The sequence below is a fragment of the Erpetoichthys calabaricus genome, chromosome 1, assembly GCF_900747795.2.
Source record: "Erpetoichthys calabaricus chromosome 1, fErpCal1.3, whole genome shotgun sequence".
In the NCBI taxonomy this organism is placed as follows: Eukaryota; Metazoa; Chordata; class Cladistia; order Polypteriformes; family Polypteridae; genus Erpetoichthys; species Erpetoichthys calabaricus.
Window position 1 is genome coordinate 354,418,203 of NC_041394.2, and position 11,556 is coordinate 354,429,758.

Sequence of the window (11,556 nt, forward strand, 5' to 3'; positions counted from 1 at the left end):
GTGCAGCTGTCAGTGGGCTGAGTTTAGGATGCCTCAGACTTCTCACGTACCACTTGCTGCACCTTATCCTTGAAATCTCCTAATTTCCATTTGTTGCTTCTGAATGGAGGGCATTGCCATTTTCGGTTTGTTTCTGTGATTTGAATTACTGTTTAAAATGCTGTCTTTTGTTTTTAAATTTGCCAGCTTATGCTTAGTTGATGTGTGCTCTTTACAAGACTATCTGAAAGAGAAAAATGAATAAGAGCCCTGGTGAATCTATTGGCTAAAAAAAAATGAAATGCAAGGATTTCATTTCAGATGTCAGTGATTTAAACGTTTTAATCAAGAACAGTGGTATTTGGTCATTCTGTGCTCATTGCCAAGAACGGTTCAGAAGACCCGACTGAATTCTCCTCCAGGAATCCTCCACCTCCTTTCAATTTAGCAGGAGTTTAATGGTCATTATCTTTAAAACAGAATAATGCATAGTGTTTTAAAAAATCTTCTTAGCTAGGTTATTCAAATACAAATGTCTACATTTAAAATATATCCACAGAACAAAATACAAGATTTGACTTAATAAATGTTTCAAGTTTCCCGTTCTTCTACAGACCATCCTTGGCACGGGTCGGTGCAAACACCACTGCTCGGTTCTGTCGCTTCCCCATTGTGCCATTCTGAGTGCCAGCAGTTATCACAACACACGTGTCGCTACCAACCCACATGGAAGAAGAACATCTGTCATTTAAATGAACTTTCAAGCAGGAACCCCAATCCCTCCTTACCCCATCCATACACCAAAATAGTTTCTGTATATTGGTGCATACTCAGATCTTCAAGAGGGACTCCACCGCTCGCCCACCCTTGTCACAGAAGAAACAGTAATATCAGCATTGTGTCTTGAACATAATATATGTAGACAAAGGATTAAGAATCCGAAACAACAGTTTTTATTATTCACTTTGGCTACTAAAAGTAAAGAAATGTATTTTAAAATCTGAAATGCCAGATACCTTTCAAAGAAAGAGGCATGGTGGTTTTGATTCACCAAAGCGTTTTCCACAGCAGATCTGACATGTTCACCAGTGACATTGTGCACTGATAATTTTCTTTTAAATTCTTCATGTGGCCGGATTAAACAAACATTTTGATTTTCGAAGTGTCCTATGATTTTTTTTTTTGTAAGATTTTGATTATAATTAGTGTTGATTAGCAAAATTTGCCAGAGCATTTTTCATAGATAATATTCAGTGTTCACCCGTGACATTGCTTACTGAATATTTTCCATGTGGCCGGCTTATGCAAACATTTTTTTCCACGGTGTCCCCTGATTTTTTTTTTTTTTTTGTAAGTTTTGATTGGAATTATGATCAGCATAATTTAGTAAAGCGTTTTTCACAGTACTGTAGTGGGCTGGCGCCCTGCCCAGGGTTTGTTTTCTGCCTTGCGCCCTGTGTTGGCTGGGATTGGCTCTAGCAGACCCCCGTGACCCTGTAGTTAGGATATAGTGGGTTGGATAATGGATGGATTTTTCACAGCAAATATGCTGCAGTCACCGGTAACATTATTTTGCTAAATGTTCTCTTTTATGTTTGCATAAGCCGGCCACACAGAGAATTTAAAGGAAAATATTCTGCAAGCAAAGTTACCTCTGAACACAGCATGTGAAAAATGCTTTAGCATATTATGCTGATCAACAGTAATTATAATCAAAACCTCACTAAGCATCATGGGGTGCAGGGAAAAATATATGTTTGCATAAGCTGGCCACATGGACAATTTATTTTTTCCCTGCACCCCATGATGTTTTGTAGGGATTTGATTGTAAATAGTATTGATCAACATAATACGCTAAAGCGTTTACCACAGCGAATAAGCTGTGTTCACTGGTAATATTTCTTGCAGAATATTTTCCTTTACATACGGCTTATGCAAACAATTCCCAAAGTGTGCCATGATGTCTTGTGAGGCCAGCGTGACATCACAGACCTGTAGCAGCCATATGCAAGTTGCCCATCTTCTTCACATATGCATGATGTCATGAATCTTCAATCTTCAAAACTGGTTTTCCTTCCAACATGCATAAATAACAAATTACATTAGTTCAGTGTTTCGCCACCATGGCTGTAGGTGAGTTGTCCTTGGGTTTCAAGCACACTGCCTTAGGGGTGCTGTTTCACCTTCTGAGTTGTTGTGGCAAACTCTTCAGGGTTTGCTCATTAGTAATTGTAATAATTTGGATTTTGTCAGTGACACACACTTAGTTTTTTTTCTTCTTCTGATTTTTCTGGCTTTTTTGGTCTGAGATATGAAATATGTGTTGTTGTAGTTGTAATATGGAGCAGTTTGTCTAATAACGGTGTTAAAAAAGGTCTAACTTCTTATGCACTAAGGGTTTTTTTGGCATTATGGTGTCTAAGTTACATACCCCAAAACAAACAGCTATTACTCTTCTTATACAATACAGGAGCTGCAAAGGGCTGAAGCGTAGTGAGTAAATAAAACACACTTGTGTAACCAAGACAGGTTATGAGGCAGAACCCTGAGATCAAGTTTCATTTGTGACCCAGTCTGTCAGCTATCATTGTACAAACTTTAAATTACTCGTGATTGGGTCAATCAGAACACATACAGATGTGGTAAGTGTGATAAGTGGTCCGTGGCGCTGTGTTGATTTTAAATAAGTAATCTCACCCTGTAAGAGTGCAGGCTCTAATCGGGTGTGAGTGTGCTCCACTCGGAGGATGGCTGGGGGTGTCTGTCTGATCTGCTTTATAATTTGCTCCTTGGTTATGTCTCTAAATTTCCTTGAGATGTGTTTCATTCTTCATTGTGTCACAGGTGGCTGGGCGGGCGACCTGGCTGGGATGCCTGGGAGGATCAGAGGAGAGCTTACACCTCCCCCAGACCACGTGGGGACAACTGCCCGGGTGGCTATGGGGATCACGGGTACAAAGCTTTGAAGCTCAACCGTGTAGGGGCCCATGGTCACCGCCAGGGGGCGCCCCAATGCCTAGGGAGCCCTGCACCTCAGCACTTCCGCCACACTCGGAAGTGGGGGGGGGGAGGGAGAGGATCGGGGACACCTGCAGTGCTACCAGGTGCACAGCTGGCACTTCCACCACACTGGGGAGTGTTGGTGGAAGATTGTCGGCAGCCACCTGGAGCACATCCGGGTGGTTATAAAAGGGGCTGCCTCCCTCTGTTCGGGGGCTGGAGTCGGGAGGTCAAGAGACGAGGTCTTGGAGGGAAGAGAAGGAGGCATAGTGTGAGAAAGGCCTGGACATTTGGGGACTTTGGGGTTGTGTTGCTTTTACTGTAGATTTGAATATGGACAATAAACGTGTGTTGGGTGAACCATCGCTGTGCACCTGTCTGTGTCCGGGCTGCGTTCCATAATTGGTTGCCAATTTGTAAAAGTGTACAAAAAAACAAAAACAACAACAACAACCTACTTGCATGTTGTTTTACTGTTGTGAAGTCCAAAGTGTTTCCCATATCTTCCTCTTTTCTTAATGTCAAGCACGTGCAGGGAACATCTTGAAGGCTCCAAGGGGAGAGGGGATGCTCTCACTAATGCCATCTCCTTTTCCATATGAAGTTCCCCGCTGGACACTGACTGACCTAACATCTGTTAGAAATCCCCGCACCTTCTGTGTCTGCAGTAGAAAATCATTGATGCCTCTGGAAATGGCCGTTCATTTCACGATCATCTGATAAGGTGAAAGGAGTGATTCCTGTGAGGATTGCCTGCTACCGTAGATGAACTCCAGCAGCCATGCCACCTGCACTCCAGCTGTACCTGCTGTTTTCTCCAGGGGTCCCCACAGTATCAGCTAGATTCTTTGCATTTCTCCCTATATTGCATCCTTGGAGGTTTAATACCATGTCTAGCTCAACCTGGCAAAGATGGACCTTCATGCTATCCCAGCTCACCGGTCTATTCAGCCGCCCATCTCTGTTCAGCTTTGCTCCTCATCGCTAACACCTAACAAGTCGTTGTGGCGGTGACCGATGACCAGCTGTCCTTCAGGGCCCACGTTGCTGTGGTATCATAATCTTACGGATTCACTCTATTCAACACCTGCAAGATCAGACTGAAACTAACAGAGTATGCAGCACCAGCCCCTGGTCCAGGCTTTGGTCTTGTCACATCTGGACTACTGCAACTCTCTGCTGGCAGGATTACCGGCATGTGTCCGCATGCCAACACAGATGATACAAATTGCAGCAGCACATCTGGCATTCAACCAGCCAAGGTGGGTACATATCACTCCTCTCTTAGGATCACTACCCTGGCTTCCTGTAGCATCAAGTATTAGGGTGAAATCCTTAATTTTTCCCTACAGAGTCCTGTAAAGGCGGAGGAAAATGTGCAGTCCCTTGTGGTTCATTGAATGTACTTGTGGTTGGTGAGTTCTCTATTGTTTATTCTGTGCTTTCTTGATTTACTGCACTTCTGACTTTTGGCTGTGGTTTTTGACCATTTGGACATGTTTGCCTCTGGATTGTCTTCTCGGGCAACTCCTTCTGCCCATTGTGCTCCATGCAACTTTACTTTGTAACAAAGCATTTTTGTGACAATATTATAGCACATTTGATAGGTTTGAGACTAGTTGCTGTTTAATGGTTGTCCCACTCTAATAGCCATTTTGAGTACGTTTGGGACTCTCAAGTTCATAACAGAGTGATAAACAAAGCTGGAATGCTTTAACTCCATTGCTTTTATTGTTATAAATAGAGCTTGACAAATGAGCAGCAAACAGGAGTATGAATCAACCAAAAACTGACCAATTAACGCAACCTTTGATTCCCAAGTAACACTTTAACACCTGCCCATACCAACACTCCACCCTCATCCACTTGTTCAGAATGCTCTGGACGTGAAGTTCCTCGCAATTTTACTATTGTCATTCTAACAATTTGTAGAAGCATTGCTCGCCCTACCTGTGTGACAGGCCGCTTGTCCATCAGGCATCCATCCACACCAATCTTCAGTGTGGTCTTCCAACAGCTACACTATGTTAACGCCACAGCAGTTTTTATTCCCTGAATTACAACAAATTGATGCTTAAAAGCAGAGGTTTAATTTACTCATTTAACATACTTAAAGCCTGTTACCCCATCCAGGACTTGTTGAGAATTTCAATTAAGGGTCAAAATGCTTTATTATTAATTTTAGTGCTCTTAGCTATGAAAGGCTTAGGCCTGGAGAAGCTTTACAAGGACACCATTACTTTTGTTAGAGAGGCCTCTTGCCCGTCTCTCTTGCTTCAAGTTTCTGAGAGTCGAGCTGTGAGACGAGGTCTTCATGATCTCCGAGGAATAAGCAGGCAGGCAGATTTTGTTTTGAAGTTGCAAGTGCGGATAGAAGACTAAAAACAAACTGCGTGCAGGGTCCTTGTCTGTGTGAGTGAGGGGCAAGTTATCAGGCTAGCGCATAAAACATACCGTATCTCAGCAAAGTGAGTACACCCCTCACATTTTTGTAAATATTATATCTTTTCATGGGACAACATTGAAGATCTGACACTTTGCTCCAATGTACAGTAGTCTGTGTACAGCTTGTATCACAGTGGAAATTTGCTGTCCTCTCAAAATAACTCAACACACAGCCATTAATGTCTAACAACAAAAGTGAGTACACCCTTAAGTGAGAAATGTCCAAATTGTGCCAAATTCGCCATTTTCCCTCCCTGGTGTCATGTGACTCATTCATATTACAAGGTCTCCGGTGTGTTACATTTGGTGTTATCGCTCTCACACTCTCTCATACTGGTCACTAGAAGCTCAACATGGCACCTCATGGCAAAGAATTCGGAGGATCTGAAAACAAGAATTGTGTCTCTACATAAAGATGGCCTCGGCTATAAGAAGATTGGCAACACCCTGAAACTGAGCTGCAGCACGGTGGCCAGGACCATACAGGAGTTTAACAGGACAGGTTCCACTCAGAACAGGCCTCGCCATGGTTGACCAAAGAGGTTGAGTGCACGTGCTCAGTGTCATATCCAGAGGTTGACTTTTGAAAATAGACGTATGAGTGCTACCAGCATTGCTGCAGAGGTTGAAGGGGTGGGGGGGTCAGCCTGTCAGTGCTCAGACCACACGTCCGCCACATACCGCATCAAATTGGTCTGCATGGCTGTCATCCCAGAAGGAAGCCTCTTCTAAAGATGATGCACAAGAAAGCCCACAAACAGTTTGCTGAAGACAAGTAGACTAAGGACATGGATTACTGGAACCTGTGGTCTGAGGAGACCAAGATAAACTTATTTGGTTCAGATGGTGTCAAGCGTGTGTGGCGGCAACCAGGTGAGGAGTACAAAGACAAGTGTGTCTTACCTACAGTCAAGCATGGTGGTGGGAGTGTCATGGTTTGGGGCTGCATGAGTGCTGCCGGCACCGGGGAGCTACAGTTCATTGAGGGGACCATGAATGCCAACATGTACTGTGACATACTGAAGCAGAGCGTGATCCCCTCCCTGGGCCGCAGGGCAGTATTCCAACATGATAACAACCCCAAACACACCTCCAAGACGACCACTGAGGGTAAAGGTGCTGAACTGGCCAAGCATGTCTCCAGACCTAAACCCTATTGAGCATCTGTGGGGAAAGGTGGAGGAGCGCAAGATCTCTAACATCTACCAGCTCTGTGATGTCGCCATGGAGGAGTAGAAGAGGATTCCAGTGGTAACCTGTGAAGCTCGTGTGAACTCCATGCCCAAGAGAGTTAAGGCAGTGCTGGAAAATAGTGGTGGCCGGCCACACAAAATATTAACACTTTGGGCACAATCTGGACATTTCTCACTTAGGGGTGTACTCACTTTTGTTGTTAGACATTAATGGCTGTGTGTTGAGTTATTTTGAGGGGACAGCAAATTTCCACTGTGATACAAGCTGTACACGGACTACTTTACATTGTGTCAAAGTGTCATATCTTCAGTGTTGTCCCATGAAAAGATAAAATAAAATATTTACAAAAATGTGAGGGGTGTACTCATGTTTGTGAGATACTGTATAAGCACTCAGATGGCATTTAGAAGTATTAGGGCTCTTCAATACCTTAGGAAATACAATTAAAATACCATCTAGTATGATATTAGTTAGTTACTGTAGTTTGAGCACTATAGAGTTGACTGTTGAATGTTAGAGGACTTTTTCCTGATCATGTGCCGTGATGTAAGTAGTAGCTTGGCGTCTGTCAGACCACTGGGCACCGCTGGGCTCTTATATCACCACGCACATTTATATTTAATTTAGCCAGCATTTAAGTTTATACTCCTTGTTTTTGGTTTTAGAACTATTGATGATTAAAAGGATTTGCTTGACATCTTTTTAAGTGACTTAGTGAGGCACTATTAATTACGGGCCGCTGCTTTTGTTTTTAATGTGGCCTGCTTGCTTTTCACTTGCCTTGTTTTTGAAGGACCAAGGGCGCTGTGTTTTTGAGGAAACTGAAGAAACAAGTTTTTGTTTTGGGACACGGCTTCTCTCCTGGGCCTTTCGACTCACCAGAGTTTAAACAAGAATTTTGGAAAAACCTTCAACGCCCCGAAACTTAAAGGAAACTAAGTAAACTGACATGCTAGCACATGAATACTTTAAACATTTTAGTATTTAAATGTATTAAGGCTTATGAACATTTCCGATGATCAGTTTAAAAGCAAGCTGTATTGTGTTAGTTAGGTTGAATTATTATATAGAAGCTTTAAGATTTGATTATCAGGTTAGCCCCCCTGCATTGGTAAGTCAGAAGTATGTGGCTGCGTGTCACTGGCTGATGACGCAGATGCCTTTGCTCTCAGGCTGTAACTTTGGCCTGTATACATACATTCTAGACGGCATTTAAGTTCCTATGTAAATACTTTCTCATGAATCAATATCTTAATTAATCAAGGTAAAACAACACCTTTTATATTGCTCAAAGCCAGCTGATATAATAATGTAAGGGTTCATTAATAAAGGCTTTAGCACTGTACTTGTTGACTCAAGGCCTCTCGCCTGCTTCCAGCTCCAGTAGCTTAGCTCTCATCAGTAAAGCTGTGTGCTGCTCTTACCAGCACAGCCGCCTCAGACTTTTGTCGGACTGGCTGCTGGTGCAACAAGCAAGTATTAATTGAACAGTTCAGTTTTTCATATGTGGGTCATCCTGGTTCCAACTTAATGATGAGAGCTGATCAATTAAAAGGCCTCCCAATTTTTATTAGCTCAAGATTGGGAATGTGAGGAATGTAAAATGGGCGGCATGGTGGCGCAGTGGGTAGCGCTTCTGCCCTGCAGTAAGGAGACCTGGGTTCACTTCCTGGGTCTTCCCTGCAGGAGTTTGCATGTTCTGCGTGGGTTTTCTCCGGGTGCTCCAGTTTCCTCCCACAGTCCAAAGACATGCAGGTTAGGTGCATTGGCCATTCTAAATTGTCCCCAGTGTGTGCACCCTGCCCGGGGTTTGTTTCCTGCCTTGTGCCCTGTGTTCGCTGGGCTTGGCTCCAGCAGACCCCCGTGACCCTGTAGTTAGGATATAGTGGGTTGGATAATGGATGGAATGTAAAACATGATTAGAGGACGGTCATCTCGGGACCAGGCGGCAAGTACAACCTTCAAGTCCTAATGATTGTTATGAAAATATTGATTATTATTAGGGGAAAGACGTTTACAAGGAGAGGTAATTGTTATGAAAAGAAGTACAGCACGAGGTCATTATTATGAAGATAACATGTGTAGAAGAAGAATGTTCTCCTCGGCACCTTGTATCTAGTAAATTAGAATTTTATAACAACTATTTTGTAACTTGCCAGTGAGAGACGCTTTGGCTTATGAACTAACAAAAATGTTATTCCAGGGTTCAGGAGAAATAGTGTCCACATGAATAAAATCTAAGCTGTTTCTTGTTTTCCCTTTCTCAGAGTGAATGTTTCAGGGACAAGGTCACAAGGCTGCAGAACTGTACATGTAGTTTATGCAAAGGCGTCTCTCCTGTGCTTAGCTTTGAGAACACAGATAATGCTTAGCTCAACAGACATATTGTTTAACTTTACTGTTTTGATAAGGATGTTCTTTCTGTCTTATTAATCATGAGATGCTGAAGTATAAAAAAAAACCCTCCTAACTTTTATTCGGGGTTCAAACCAAGCTTTGCCGCAATAAGTTATGCTCTGAATCTCTACTTACTGTGACTCCGAATGAATAATAAAGAGAACTAAAGAAATATTATCTGCCTGCTGTCAGTGTGCCTTTTTCGTCCACACATGTAAAGTGAATGATGACAATTATGTATGAAATGTGGATTTTTTTTGTGATTAGATCTGAAATAAAAACGGAGCACGCCCAAACTACCAGGCTCACTTCATGAACTGAGACAGGCTTTATGTGCTCTGCAATTGTTTTCTATTCTATGCAATGAAGTCTAAATTCTGACTGCATTTCTGAAGATTTCTCCACAACAGCTGCTGACAGGCTCTCCAAACTTCACAATCATGGGTTATTCACTCATGCTGTGCCCAGGTGTCATGTTCACCGCCAGGTGCCCCTTGCTCCTATTCCCATTGGGATTCCATTCAAGGGTTTGTCTGGTAGTACTATAGCCTTCATCTCCAGTATCATCAGAGGATCTCTGCTAGCTCTTATCTGGCTCGTGTCCAGAGTTCTAGATGAATAATGGTGTCAGACCAAAGAATTCCGAGGATCTCTCTCAAACAATTCATTGAGGAATGTCTGGATTTTCTTGGTGGTGACAAGCGTCACCCTTCATGTACAGTCACATGAAAAAGTTTGGGAAGCCCTCTTAATTCTTTGGATTTTTGTTTCTCATTCGCTGAACTTCCTTTTAATATACGACATGCCTTATGGACACAGTAGTACTTGAGCAGTGACATTAAATTTATTGGATTTACAGAAAATATGCAATATGCATCATAACAAAATTAGACAGGTGCATAAATTTGGGCACCACAACAGAGATATGACATCAATACTTAGTTGAGCCTCCTTTTGTAAACATAACAGCCTCTAGACGCTGTCCTCCTATAGCCTTTGATGAGTGTCTGGATTCTGGATGGAGGTCTTGTTGACCATTCTTCATACAAAATCTCTCCATTTCAGTTACATTTGATGGCTGCCGAGCACAGACAGCCTGCTTTAAATCATCCCATAGATTTTCGATGATATTCAAGTCAGGGGACTGTGACGGCCATTCCACAACATTGTACTTCTCCTTCTCATGAATGCCTTTGTAGATTTCCAACTGTGTTTTGGGTCATTGTCTTGTTGGAATATCCAACCCCTGTGTAACTTCAACTTTGTGACTGATGCTTGAACATTATGCTGAAGAATTTGTTGATATTGGGTTGAATTCATCTGACCCTCGACTTTAACAAGGGCCTCAGTCCCTGAACTAGCCACACAGCACCACAGCATGATGGAACCTCCACCAAATTTGACAGTAGGTAGCAGGTGTTTTTCTTGGAATGCGGTGTTCTTCTGCCATGCAAAGCACTTTTTGTTATGACCAAATAACTCCATTTTTGTCTCATCAGTCCAAAGCACTTTGTTCCACAATGAATCTGGCTTGTCTACATGAGCATTTGCATACAACAAGCGACTCTGTTTGTGGGGTGAGTGCAGAAAGGGCTTCTTTCTCATCACCCTGCCATACAGATGTTCTTTGTGCAAATTGTGCTGAATTGTAGAACGATGTACAGATACACCATCTGCAGACACATGTTCTTGCAGGTCTGTGGAGGTGATCTGTGGGTTGTCTGTAACCATTCTCACAATCCTGCTCATATGCCACTCCTGTATTTTTCTTGGCCTGCCAGACCTGCTGGGTTTAACAGCAACTGTGACTGTGGCCTTCCAGTTCCTGATTCCATTCCTTACAGTTGAAACTGACAGTTTAAACCTCTGAGATGGCTTTTTGTAGCCTTCCCCTAAACCAGGAGACTCAACAATCTTTGTTTTCAGATCTTTGGAGAGTTGCTTTGAGGATCCCATGCTGTCACTCTTCAGAGGAGAGTCAAAGGGAAGGAAGCACAACTTATAATTGACCACCTTAAATACCTTTATATCTCATGATTGGACACACCTGTCTATGAAGTTCAAGGCTTAGTGAGCTCATCAACCAATTTGGTGTTGCCAGTAATCAGCATAGAGCAGTGACAGGCATTCAAATCAGCACAATGACAAGGGGACCCACATTTGTGCACAGCCAGTTTTTCACATTTGATTTAATTTCATACAACTAAATACTGTGTCACTAAAAATCTTTGTTCAGAAAACACCGCAGTACTCAGATGTTCCTAGGAAATGAAAGACATACCACTGTTATCTTTTATATTGAAAGGAGAGTCAATTATTATGCAGGCTGAGAGGGGGTCCCAAACTTTTTCATATGACTGTCTATGCCATAGAAAAGGACTGACTTTAGATTGGTGTTAAAAATCCTGATGTTTGTCACTATGGACACGTCCCTACAGCCCCAGATATTCTTTAGTTTGCCTTGTCATTTCTGGGGGCATCTGTTCTGCCCAAGTCAATGATGCTGCCAAGGTAAGTGAAGCTCTTCTCCTCTGCGGGATA